Here is a 14,602-nt window from a genome sequence, read left to right as displayed (position 1 = left end):
GCTACTTGGTACCTGTTATACTCTGTTATTGATTGATTTTGAAAAGAAAATATAACCTTTGTTAAAGTTTTAAATTAACTTTAATTTTGTAGTTTGAGACCTATTCCAGCCCGCACCTTCTTTCACCTCTAGCTACCACGGAGATCTCCGTAACAATTATTATTATTATTATTATTATTATTATTATTATTATTATTATTATTATTATTATTATTATTATTATTATTATCTGCTTTACGTCGCACCGATACAGATAGGTCTTATGGTGAAGATGGGACAGGAAAGGCCTAGGAGTGGGAAAGAAGTGGCCGTGGTCTTAATTAAGGTACATTCCCGGCATTTGCCTGGTGTGAAAATGGGAAACCACGCAAAACCATTTCCAGGGCTGCCGACAGTGGGGCTCGAACCCACTATCTCCCGGATGCAAGCTCACAGCTGCGCGCCCCTAACCGCACGTCTAACTCGCCGGTATATTATTATTATTATTATTATTATTATTATTATTATTATTATTATTATTATTATTATTTTTATTATTATTATTATTATTATTATTATTGTACCGGTAGGTACACCTCTACGCCGCACATTTAAATCTTGCGCCAATAAAACCTCCTCTACTGGAGGAACAGTGAACTTGGAACTAGCCCTCCTTAAACTTTTACTCAGAAGGTGCCACTACCTTAATTTTGTGATTGTGAAGTCTTCAGGGATGTGTGAATTTCAACGTGTTTTGGTTACCATTTATCAAGAAGTTTGGACTTTCTACAACAGATGTCATTACAAAAACTGTGATCATGCACCCTGGTGCGGAGTGAAAGAACTTTTTGTGAAGAAATTTGGTATTCATAAGTTTTTCTTTACTAAATTTCGTTCATTCATTTGTGGGTTGGCAATATTTATCTTTTCTTTCCGCCAGTTTTGAATCCAGCCAATCGCTAATTTGTGTAATTAATTTACGACCAATCTTGGATTTCTTCTTCGACTTTGAGTGTAAATTTTGTATGGTCCAATAAAATTGAGAGGGTGTGGCTTGATTATTCATGAAAGGTCTCGAACCTTCCCCGAGGGTTTATAAACTGCGGATTTTCACGTCTCTTGGCCATTTGATTAACATCTAACTAAGTGTGTGTATGTGAAGCAGGAGGCGGGAGGTGCCTATCTCAGCAGGCAGCAGTTCTTCAGCAAGGTAATGGCCGTTTAACATCTTTATTTCTTCCTAGCTCCGCAGTTTAACCCGAGGGATAGGTCCGAAACTTTAATATGTAACCAACTTCTCTAAAATGTAAATTCTGCCGGCTAATGTGAAAATTTGATAAAATATGTAACTGTAATTCGGGGATGGAGTGATTTACCATCTCGAGCTCCACTTCATATTGGTTTGAGGTGACTACGTTTTGTAACTGGTTTTCTTCTTTTCCGTAATGTATTAAATTATTCTTATACGAGTCGCCCCCCCCCCCCCATAGTTCGGGAATAGCCCCTGTTTCATCGGCCTAGTGCCTTTTAGGTTTTAAGAATGCATATTTGGAGTGCAAGTACACGCCTCCATTCAATTTGGTGTTTCGGGCCATTTACTTAACCTGTCATTTTCTGCTAAGGCCCAGTAGGTTGGGTGCAAGATACCCCTGTGTCTTTTTTGTAAGTTGTAAGTTTCTGGTATTGCCTTAAATAGGCGTGAAAAACTGACAGCGTGTCAGCTCTCTTCTAATGTGGTAACTGAGCCTCTGGGAGGCTTGATATTTGAAGTTGGGAGCAAGTGCTCCAGAAATTAGGGGCTTTCTGCCCTTTGAACAATTTTTGCTCGCCTGTAAAAGTTGAGCTAGGAGCTCAACTTTATAATACTAGGGCTTGTAGCCCAAGAGTGTTAAAATTCTGAAATCTTGGATCTTTCTAAGTCTTGTTTCCAAATTGTTATTTTACCAAGTAAAAAGTTGTTATAATTTTGTTGTTTCTTCTGAAAATGTAACCTTTGTTAAAATTTTAAATTAACTTTGACTTTATAGTTAGACCCATTCATCCCGGCACCTTCTTTCACCTCTGCTGGTCAACCAAACCACGGTAACAATTATTATTATTATTATTATTATTATTATTATTATTATTATTATTATTATTATTATTATTATTATTATTATTATTATTATTATTATTATTGTTATTGTTATTATTATTATTATTATTATTATTATTAGCTGGACCTATGGTGTTCGTTATCTGGCCAGTTCAAGGATTTCAATTCTGGATGAGAAGAAGAACTGGGTGTTCTTAGAAGCATCCTAAACGAGCAGTTTAAACGCCACTATGTAGCCGCTAGTACGTAAACTGCACCTACAAACACCCCGTAGCTATAAGGACGGAAATTGTTAATTTCGTTTACGCGGCCGTTCTCACAGCGGACTTCGTTGAAGTTTAAACATGTACAGGCAGTGGCAACGTATTAGGAGGCGTTGCATACCGCTGGCGATAAGAACGCCAACCATTCTACACCAGGAAGTAACAGATGGCTGAACAGAGTCCGCACTATCTATCATCTGCTGGAGTATTAATCTCCTTAATCTCCCTCATGACGGTACTGAAATCTTACGTTGTTATGTAAACAGTAGATTATTCTACACAAATTTTATGTTTAATTTCTACCTAATAGGGCCTAACTGTTCGTGACATTACTTAAAATGATCGTTCGTCTAACTGTAATTTCGAAATTTATGGCACGCTAGTAGATTAAAAGAGAAATGAAATCGTGGAACAAACACTTCACTACCTAGATGACTGCTGCTCAACTTGATAGCTTGAAGGTACTGGAGGTTCACATGGTCAGCGTTCCAGTGAAGAAAGTCAAACAATACAGCTAAAGATGATGTCATCACCTTGATCAAGAAAATCAAGCGATACAGCTGAGGATTGCATCAGCGTCCAGGTCAAGAAAGTCGAGCAATACGGCTGAGGATTGCATCAGCGTCCCAGTCAAGGACATCAAGAAATACGTTTGCGAATGGCATGAGCGTCCCAGTCAAGAATAGCAAGCAATACGTTTGCGAATGGCATGAGCGTCCCAGTCAAGAATATCAAGAAATACGTTTGCGAATGGCATGAGCGACCCCGTCAAGAATATCCATCAATTCGGTTGAGGATGATATCATGCAGACCAAGTGGCACTCCGCAGTACTCGGGAGATAGTGCGTTCGGACCCCACTGTCGGCAGCCCTGAACATGGTTTTCCGTGGTTTCCCATTTACACGCCAGGCAAATGTGCCATAATTAAGGCCACGGCCGCTTCCTTCCCATTCCTAGCCTTTTCCTGTCCCATCGTAGCCTTAAGACCTATCTGTGTCGGTGCGACGTAAAGCAACTTGGAAAAAAAAAAGTGGCACTCCAATATCTGCTGGCAATCTGGCCGACCAGCAGTCGCCCTGGCAGCCCAAGGACCTAATAGGCTGCTGCACCACAGGTTAATCGTTTAATGTAAAGACATCCTCAGTTATATTGCTTGGATTTCTTGACCGGATCCATTGTTATTCATATTAATAGCTCCTGGGTTGCTCTCCCTGTTCCAATCTTCAGTGCCGTTTCAAAATCTTTGTATTGAACGCGGTCCCTCTGGGTGATAGGACAGGAATGCTACTTCGATCTTAGATCATGGTGGTAACACCGACAGAAAAGCAGAATGTACTGTTTTATGAAAGGGGAAATAATTTTTGACGACCCGGGCTGGGTGGTTTAGATGGTTGAGGCGCTGGCCTTCTGACCCCAACTTGGCAGGTTCGATCCTAGTTCAGCCTGGTGGTATTTGAAGGTACTCAAATATGTCATCGTCGTGACGGTAGATTTACTGGCACGTAAAAGAACTCCTGAGAAACAAAATTGCTGCACATCGGCGTCTCCCAAAACCGTCAACAAGTAGTTAGTGGGACGTAAACCCAATGGCATTATTATTATTATTATTATTATTATTATTATTATTATTATTATTATTATTATTGCTCATTTTATTGCGCATTATTTGATATCGGATTTCTTGGCGGAAGTTTAGCGAATTTGAAAATATAAATTAGCAACACTGAGTGAGACACAAGATACACACGGCTCCTTATCGGCACACTGGACATTGGCGGGGAACCGAACTTCCTCTGAAGCAATACATACAGAGCCATGGTACACTGAAAGAACGTATGCCATAATGGACTCTCGAGCTCAGCTCATTTGAAAATAATACCCACTTGCATTCACTGTCCATTTCTTACAGGGAGATTTAAATAATAGACGACTTATTTGCAGTGTTAAAAAGGGAGTCAAAACATAATTCTGAAGTAGCTAGTAAGTAGGTAGGCTATTAGGTTATACTATTTACTAGTTTAATGGATCTTAGTATTATAACTTAGTTGGCATTTGACAATTAAACTCGACTCTAGCCTGCCCTATGACTATGAGTCGTGCTCGTGACCACTCAAAAACACCATTTGTATATTGGGAAGAACGGCTCAGTATTCTCTCAGTTCATATGTTACATCGTTGCACAAGACATCAATCATATGTGGCCAGTAAGTGAGCCGACAGACGCAATAACTTAACCAACAGTTTGTTGAATCAGAAAACCAGCGGGCTACTGTACATCTCGGGTAGCCTATACAAAATATGACGATTTTAAAAAATCCTCAGATGATAGAAAAATACATATTTTCAAAAATGACTGAGCGAGTTGGATATGCGGTTAGTATCGCGTAGCTGTGCGCCTCTATTCGGGGGATGATGGGTTCGAATCCCATCGTCGGCAGCCGTTAATATGGTTTTCCGTAGTTTCCCCATTTTCACACCAGAAAATGCTGGGACTGTACTTTAATCAAGGCCATGGCTGCTACCTTCCCAATCCCAGACCTTTCCCATCCTGCGTCGCCGGAAACCATCGATGTATTAGAGTGACTAGCATTTTTTTCTAAGAAAGTAGTTCATAATATGAAGACCAGATGGCAGCAGCGAGCACTGAATGCTCTTGCTGCTATCTTACCAGTACATACTACACAGATGCAGTAGGAGCGGTGACTAATGTGCCGTGAATCGGATCACTGTATCGATTCAGTAACATGAACGGAATCAAATTAATCGATTCAGTAAAATGAATCGATTGTCCCATCACTAGAGCAGGGACCTTGCGGGGGGATGGGAAGATTGGAAGGGATAGACAAGCAAGACGGAAGGAAGCGGCCGTGGCCCTAAGTTAGGTACCATCGCGGCATTTGCCTGGAGGAGAAGTGCGAACCACGGAAAACCACTTCGAGGATGGCTGAGGTGGGAATCGAACCCACCTCTACACAGTTGACCTCCCGAGGCAGAGTGGACCCCGTTCCAGCCCTCGTACCACTTTTCAAATTTCGTGACAGAGCCGGGAATCGAACCCGGGCGTCCGGGAGTGGCATCTAATCACACTACACCACAGAGGCGGACCCGCGAATCTCAACTGTTTGTTTTCTTGCGGCTCCACCAGCTTTTCATCGTTTGGGAGTGTGCTTTCTTCCATGCATGAGAATGGACATCCTTCAGTCGATGAAACTGTCTAAGTTTGTGTTGAGTGGTGCTTGGAATTGAATGTCTCTGATTTCATACCTTGAAAGATCCCTATCGATCTCCACCAACCAATGATCATAGCGTTATGCAAGGAGGAAACGTTTTAAGACTTCTAAAGTAGGAAAACAAACGTGTACAGATCCTTTCAGCTGGCAATCTGAAGAGGTGAGCGTTAAAATTTATCCCTCTTTCCCGGATTACGCTTGGTATATTTTTGTGTGGGTAAATATTTCTAACTTGGTCCGAAGTCTGTAAACACTATCTTTGAGGTTGGGACCAAGAATTTTTCAGATAATAACCCTTTCTTTTAATTGCCAGTTTTTCAAGCAGGCTGTGTGCTCGAGGTGTTAAAGAATTATTTTTATTATTATTATTATTATTATTATTATTATTATTATTATTATTATTATTATTATTATTATTATTATTATTATTATTATTATTACTAGCAGCAAATGAGCCTCCGTGGCTCAGGCGGCAGCACGCCGGCCTCTCAACGCTGGGTTCCGTGGTTCAAATCCCGGTCACTCCATGTGAGATTTGTGCTGGACAAAACGGAGGCGGGACAGGTTTTTCTCCGGGTACTCCGGTTTTCCCTGTCATATTTCATTCCAGCAACACTCTCCAATATCATTTCATTTCATCTGTCATTCATTAATCATTGCCCCAGAGGAGTGCGACAGGCTTCGGCAGCCGGCAGAATTCCTATCCTTACCGCTAGATGGGGACTTCATTCATTCCATTCCTGACCCGGTCGAATGACTGAAAACTGGCTGTGGATTTTCATTATTATTAGCAAGATTTCATGGAAATAAAGCGAACTATTCCCACGCTACACTTCTCTGAAATACAAATGTATAATTGTGTCATGCATAAAGCGACCCATTCAAAGTGATAGATGAAGTCATACCGCAGTATCTTTGTCGTAGTGGTGGGAGTCATTCCAGCTGACGACTGATAGAACACGCGTGACGGGCGGCTGATAAGTGTATCATCATGATTCACTACATTTGGCAGGTGATAGACACTTGGCAAGAGTGGCTTGACCACAACAACATTGAGCATTGGCTATAGTAGTGTGTATGTGACGGAAGTTCAGAGCTGGTGGCGGGGGCAAGGTAAGTTATTCTCTCAAGGATGTTTTATGTAACTAATGATGCTTGAGTTCAACGCTGGCTAGGAGTGTGTGCAGGATGGCTCAGCAGTACATGGAATGAACTATACAATTTATTTTACGTCACAATGACACAAATAGACCTACCTAAGACAGACACTGTGTCTCTAGTCATACGTTAAAAAAGATAGGTTTTATAGTGACGATTGGACAGGAAAGTGCTAGGAGTGAGAAGGAAGCAACCATAGCCTTAATTAAGGTACAGCCCCAACATTTGCCTAGTGTAAAAATTGGAAACCACGGAAAAACATTGCAGGACTGCCGACAGTGGGCTTCAAACCCACTATCTCCCAAATGCAAATCTACAGCTGCGCGACCCCAATCGCACGGCCAACTCGCTCGGTACTAGTAGCGTAGTAGTAGTAGTAGTAGTAGTAGTAGTAGTAGTAGTAGTAGTAGTAGTAGTAGTAGTAGTAGTACGTAGAAAGGGAGCGTTGTTAGCCTAGTAACATAACTGCTAACTTGTTACCTGCGTCTGATAATAATAATAATAATAATAATAATGTACCCGTGCTTCGCTACGGTATTCTACATTGTATACAGATTTCTACGTAAATCACCGAGCTCTATAGCTGCAGTCGCTTAAGTGCGGCCAGTACCCAGTTTTCGGGAGATAGTGGGCTTGAACCCCACTGTCGGCAGCCCTGAAGATGGTTTTCCGTGGTTTCCCATTCCCAACAGGCAAATGCTGGGGCTGTACCTTGTTTAGGCCACGAACGCTTCCTACCCACTCCTAGCCCTTTTCCTATACCATCGTCGCCATAAGACCTATCTGTGTCCGTGCGACGTAAAGCAGATTGAAAAGAAAAAAAAACATACGTAAATTACTGTACACGCGGTGAGTGAGATTTCGTTACATTGTATGTCTCTTAGCAGTATCAAATAAACGCCATGTGGAGGTCCCCATACGTTCTTTCTCATGTAAGGTGTGGGTTGTGGAGTTGTGGTGATAACGGCAGGCTCACTTTCCGACTGCCATTCCAAATTGAGTTGGGAAGTTTCATTATAATGGCAGGCCCCCTTGCCATCTCCCGATTACAATCGATTTGGGGGAGTTTTTGTGACAATGGCAGGCTGCCTTTTCTTCTTCCAGACACATTCCAGTTGAGGAGTTTTCATTAAAATGGCAGGCACCTTCCCTACTGCCAGTCAAAATTGAGTTTTGCTGTTATCATTGTAATGACAGGCCCCTTTTCCTAATGCCAGTCAGCTTACTCCCAGTCACACACGTATTGATGAGTTTCGGTTATAATAGCAGGCCAATTTGTTTATAATTGCGGGCACTCTTGCCTTCTGCCAGACACAATCGGGTAGGGGAGTTTTGAACAAAATTGCATGCTCCCTTGCCTTATGCTAGTCAAATCACGCAGGGAATTATGCATTACAATGGTAGGCCCTCCTTACTAATGCCAATTACACAGGAGTTGGAGAAGGACCCCACTCCTACTGCCAGTCAAAGTAGATGCGGGGAGAATCGATTACTACAGGAGACGCCCTCCTGCTGACAGTCACTATCCATTTGTAAAGTTTTAATAATCATGACACACACACACACACCCTTTCTTGATCGCTAAAAATCGAGTTCAATGAATATCGTACGATATACGAAAGTATATACATATTTACAATATTGCAGACCTTATCTCGAAATTTACTGCTCTTAAACGGTACATCGTATCGACAAATGGATTGCGCCATCAGACGCGCCTTTTATCGTTCTATATGTTTGTCCCTATAACATTTTCTCGTATCTCCCATATTTATAGGTTAGCTTGAGATATAAACTTTGAATAGGGTGAAATTTGGCTACATTAGTAACACCTTACATTATGTTTTACATACTTATGTGGAAGCTAGAATCATAAAATTTGTCTCGCATATGACCATTACTTGCCAAATTTGATGACTCTGTCTTTCATATAAGAGTGTCAAACCACGAAATATAGTGTAAACCTCACAATTTATGTACAATTGGGAAATACAGCCAAATCTAACTTATAAATGAGAGAGATACGACAAAAGGTCATAGGACCAAAGTTGTAGATCACTCCAGACTGAATTAGATTGTGTCATTCGTTTTGTGATACAACTTACCGTTTACCAACCAAACACCTCGAAAGGAAGGTCTGCATTGTCATTAAAATTGTCTCCATATTTCTATACTTTTCGGGGTAGAAAGTGAAAAATTTTAACATCTTGGAATTTTTCCGCCAGTTACATGCTAAAACCCATTAACTTCGCCAAACTGTAATTTTCTAGCTCGTCTGGCAGATTGTGACGCTATCTTGATTGGGGGACGGGGCTAAAAATGAGGAATTTCCTGAACTCTAGAGGAGCGGGACAAAACAATCAGTGATTTAAAAACTGAACTGCAGGATAAAACTGACTGTTTAGAACAGTATCAGAGAAGGCAGTGCCTACGTGTGTTCGGTATACCGGAAACTGCGGACGAGAACACTGACAATTTAGTTCTTGACATTGCGAAAGAAATAGGGGTCAGTCTTTCTGTGGATGACATTGATAGGTCTCACAGGGTTGGGAAAAACCAGAATGGGCGTCCGCGACCTATAATCGTCAAGTTTGTGTCATACCGTAAGAGGAACGCTATGTTCACGAACAAAAAGAAACTTAAGGGCACGAATAAAACCATCCGCGAGGACCTAACTCCAGCAAGACTCCGACTTCTTCAGGACGCTGTCGCAAAATTTACCGTCCAGAACGTATGGTCTAGAGATGGGATCGTATACGTAAAACAAGGGAACCGTAAAATAGCCATAACTAATCGTTCAGATTTGAACAGTATTCGCTAGTCACGAGCAGACTCTTGTGTAATATAAGGACCGCCATAGTTATTTTAATTCACTTAAGTTAATTTTCCACATAGTTGTATTTTTGATTAGGTGATAATATTATAGTTGTAGTAGGTACTTCTTACTATCAGTTGTCATCATTTAACTTTCAAGTTGGCAACATTTAGCAACCAGGAAACAAATGTCTCTAATTTCAGCCTCCTTTCACCACTGTCCCAGGCAGGTCATTACCCTGTCGTGCCAGCCCCCTCGCAGAATACCGCAAACCGTCTCAAAGACATTCTTGCGCCCTACCCTACTTCTCTACAAATAGCACATGTCAATACACAGAGCATTGTCCCACATTTCTCAGAATTCTCCGAAATATTTTCAACCTGTAATCTGCATGCTATAATGATTTCAGAGTCATGGCTGCGTCAATCTATACCTTCAGCGCTGGTTAAAATGAGTGGATACACTTTAATTAGGAACGACAGAGAGGGAAAGCCTGGAGGCGGAGTCGGAATATTTATACGCGATGATTTGAAATACAAGGTAATATTTAAATCGCCAAGTGAATACTCTCACAGAGCGGAGTTCTTGTTTGTAGAAATTGAAATTCGTGGTACGAAGTGTTTACTCGGTGTAGTGTACCGCCCACCGAAGACTGGAAACATCACAGATTTAGAAGAAGCGCTACAGGATTTAATATTCAGGTATGAACATATGATTTTAATGGGAGACTTCAACACTGACCTGAAAAATGAAACCACTGAGACTAGGCGACTGACATGCATGTTTGAATCAATTAATATGACAATTCTGCCCTTGCAACCCACACACCATGTTGCAACCTCGCACACACTCCTCGACCTAATCATTGCAAACAATAATGACCGTATATTGACACATGGACAGATGCCTGTGCCAGGCCTTTCCCGCCATGACATGATTTACGCTGCATACTCTTTAAAATGTCCAAAATACAGGCCTAAGATAATCAAATACAGGGATTTCAAAAATTTGAACGACGAAGCTCTCATTGAGGACGCTCTGAGCACACCATGGCACACAATTCAGTATATAAAGGACATTGACGACAAAGTATCTCATTTTAACGAACTTCTCTTAACTTTATACGACAGACATGCCCCATTACGTACTGCTCGAGTAAAGCGACCCTCTAACCCGTGGCTCAATCAAGAAATTCGTGATAAAATGAAAGATAGGGACTCAGCCTATAGCTACTACGTGAAACATCCAGCGCAGGAAAATTTTGAGAATTATAAAAAACTTCGAAATAAAACCACGCAGATGATAAGAAACGCTAAAATACGCTACTCGTACGAAATTTTAAATACACATGACTCTGCTGTTGCATGGAAGACTCTCCGAGATATGGGTCTAAGTAAAACGAGGACAAAGGACAGTAACTGTAATGTACCTTTGGATGATCTGAATGAGTATTTTAGCTCAAGAAACGTCCAGACGAACGGAAATACCAAGAGAGCCACTATTGACAGAATATTTTCAAAGGGAAAGCATGGTGGTGAGACATTCTACTTCTCTCACGTGACTCCAGGTGATGTAAAGAGCGCCCTTAATGACATAAAATCAAAGTCTACTGGACACGATGGAATAAACCTGTCCCTTTTAAGAAGAATTCTAGACATCATTCTTCCTACAATAACGCATATTATTAACACCTCTCTTATGACGGGAATCTTTCCTGGGAACTGGAAAAATGCCATCATCCGACCCTTGCAGAAAAACAGTGCCCCCACAACCCTTGACGATTACCGCCCTATTAGTATTCTCCCTGTACTAGGAAAAGTACTGGAGAAACTAGTACACAAACAAATGACAGCCTATCTCTTACATCATAACTTACTCGACAGATATCAATCAGGGTTTAGATCGAACTACAGTACCAGCACAGCATTAGTAAAAGTAACTAACGACATTCAGCTAGCAATGGATAACGGACAAATGACAATTCTTACTCTTCTCGACCTTACAAAGGCATTTGATTGCGTAGATAAAGACATTTTACTAGCTAAATTAGAAATGATGAAATTTTCTAATAATGTATTATGCTGGGTACGTTCCTATCTCAGTGGACGTAAACAATGTGTGTCAGTGGGAGACAATGTGTCTAGGTGGCGAAATACTGAGATGGGGGTAGCACAGGGTGGGGTGTTATCACCACTTCTGTTCTCCCTGTACATGAATGACCTATCAGAACAACTGACGAACTGTAAATATCACTTATACGCTGACGATATCCAATTGTTTATTCATACCAAGCCGAATGACATACAAGAAGCAACCATGAAATTAAACGAAGACTTATTTAACATTAACGAATGGACTAGTAGCCACTGCCTGAAAGTAAACCCATTAAAATCGCAAGCCATCATAATAGGATCTAGAAAAGCGCATGCCAAGTTAGAAAGCATCAACGTACCGGTTGTCAAGATCAATGAAACACCTATAGCACTGAAAGACTCTGTTAAGAACCTTGGAATAATTTTTGATAAGTATTTAAGTTGGTCAGAGCACGTAACAAAAATTTGTCAACGTGTATTCGGTTCATTACACTCACTATACAAACTGAGAGATTTTCTACCTGTCAAAACCAGGAAACTGCTCATTCAAGGACTAATACTACCAATATTTGATTATGGTGATGTAGTCTATAATAACATAAGTTGTTCACTTGGTTCTAAACTTCAACGGGCGCATAATGCCTGCATTCGATTCATTCTAAATGTTCCTCTCCATTCCCACATCAGCCCATTCCTCCATCAGCTGTCCTGGTTAAGATTATGTGATAGACGTAAATACCATGCTGTTTCTCTTCTTCACAAAATACTGCGAACAGGTAAACCACATTATCTGAGAACAGATTTCAACTACCTCTCTCCCTCAAGCAGAACACCCTCAAGGTCATCAGTACAAACCCTGCTGTCCATCCCCACTCATCACAGTAGTACGTTTAACAAGTCATTTGTACCGGGGACCATACGTTCCTGGAATTCTCTCCCGGCTGAAATTAGAGACATAAGCAACCTAAAGCTATTCAGAAGAATGTGCTGGAAATTTTACCTACACTCAGATTGATTTACTCTTAGAAGTACCCTTAAATTTTAGATTATTAAGTTAAATGAATAAAATGTCAATGTAAGGTTAGAAACATTATAGTTTATATTTTTCGAGATATAGCTCTAATAATAGTAATTATTATAAATTAATTTTAAAATGTTAAAATGATTTTTATGATGCTTTACATTTCATACAAATTACATTTCACATTAACTTTAAATTATAATTAACTTATTTTTTAAGTAGTTATAATGTTCAGTATATTATGTTTATACAGGTGCATAATTATATGGTTTGGCATAATAGCAGGCTTCATAGCCTGAGCCCCGCCATGTACAGAAAGACATTAATAAATAAATAAATAAAGTTTTTAATCCCAAGAAACCTGTATGTTATCGTTTTTGATAAATATATCAGACTGCGTTCTTACGCTGAGCCCCGAATTCGAAACCTCCCACGGTGCCCCTTTCAGGAAATTTTAAGATTTTTCTGTTTTTCTTGGGATCCTAAGTTCATCAGCATCTCTGGTACCAAGTTGTAAGTTTCTGAGATGTCTGGAAGTGCCTCATTAATTCATGTATATTTTCATTTTTATACCTTTATATAATATATTAGCATGCACGCGCAGTTTCGCTCGCGTTTATTAATTCAACCGTTAGATGTTTTTAACCATTTATTTCAAAGCAAAAAGCATTAGGCCTATATTTATAAACACACACCGGGTTTTTTTTTCTTTTGCAAGTTGCTTTACATCGCACCGACACAGATAGGTTTTATGGCGACGATGGGACAGGAAACGCCTGGGAGTGGGAAGGAAGTGGCCGTGGCCTTAATTAAGGTACAGCCCCAGCATTTGCCTGGACACGCCATTTTTACATAAATTGCATGATTTACATTATTTTTAACAATATTGTTACTTTCACTGTTCAGAGGTGTATGGTACAAATAATATTAAAACATTGTAAAAGACCATATGGTTTAAAAAACAAAATTTTTCCTCATAGTGCTTCCGGATAAACTATATTAAGTGTCCTTCCATTTGGAACTAAGATGTACAGTACGATTGCCGTTCCGACTCTTGAACAACTCACGGGAGAAGCATCTGTTTCGAAGATCGAGTCCTACAACTTCAAACGATTGCCCATGTACCTTGTTGATGCACATAGCGAAACTCAAAGAAAGGGGGAACTGCAGACGTCGAAATTGAAACGGGATATCCGAATTGATGATTTGAATCTCAGGAGGGAATACCACATCGCCCGCGACATGTTCAGTCATGATGGTGGCTTCAGTAATATTCGAAATTAACTTTTTTTTTTCTCTGATACTCGTGTTTCGTTGCAAAGGGGAAGAGGATTCACATTCCTGAAATGGATAATCGGTGCCACAATCTTCAGCTTCAAGATATTCGAGGGTACTCCAGGGGATACAACTGGACAAGAAGACCAGTACCTCGCCCAGGCGGCCTCATCTGCTATGCTCAATAGGGACCTTGCCGGGGAATGGGAAGATTGGAAGGGATAGACAAGGAAGAGGGAAGGAAATGACCATAGCCTTAAGTTAGGTACCATCCCGGCATTTGCCTGGAGGAAAAGTGGGAAACCACGGGAAACCACTTCGAGGATGGCTGAGGTGGAAAACGATCCCCCTATACTCAGTTGACCTCCCGAGGATGAGTATACCCTGTTCTAGTCCTCGTACCACGTTTCAGTTTTCGTGGCAGAGCTGGGAATGAAACATGGTCCTCCAGAGATGGCAGCTAATCGCACTAACCACTACACCACAGAGGTGTGTTCAGATCTCCATAGTAAAAAGAAATAATACTCGTAGGAAAATGGACGTGAATAAGGACCAGTTTTTAATATATATCGGAGAATTCACTACACTAATTCGAAAAAGGTTTTTTTTTTTGGGCAGTAGCCATGTCTGAGACGAACTCGTATGATGGACGAAAGTTGTCGCTTGCTAAGAC

General features: G+C 40.7%; 1 protein-coding gene across 3 annotated transcripts in view; it reads left to right on the top strand.

Moving 5' to 3' along the window:
• Positions 1-14,602, top strand: part of LOC136866508 (proline-rich protein 5) — a 290,564-nt gene that overhangs the window by 90,725 nt on the left and 185,237 nt on the right. The window contains exon 1 of one of the 3 annotated variants that reach the window (XM_067143544.2): positions 6,615-6,680. The exons of the other annotated variants lie outside the window; for them this stretch is intronic. The gene's annotated coding sequence lies outside the window, so the exon portion shown is untranslated. Of the gene's footprint in view, positions 1-6,614; positions 6,681-14,602 lie in introns of those variants that run through there. 3 annotated transcript variants of the gene reach the window in all.

This window comes from Anabrus simplex, chromosome 3 (assembly GCF_040414725.1).
Source record: "Anabrus simplex isolate iqAnaSimp1 chromosome 3, ASM4041472v1, whole genome shotgun sequence".
NCBI classification, from domain to species: Eukaryota; Metazoa; Arthropoda; class Insecta; order Orthoptera; family Tettigoniidae; genus Anabrus; species Anabrus simplex.
This window is presented reverse-complemented; position numbering and strand designations above follow the sequence as displayed.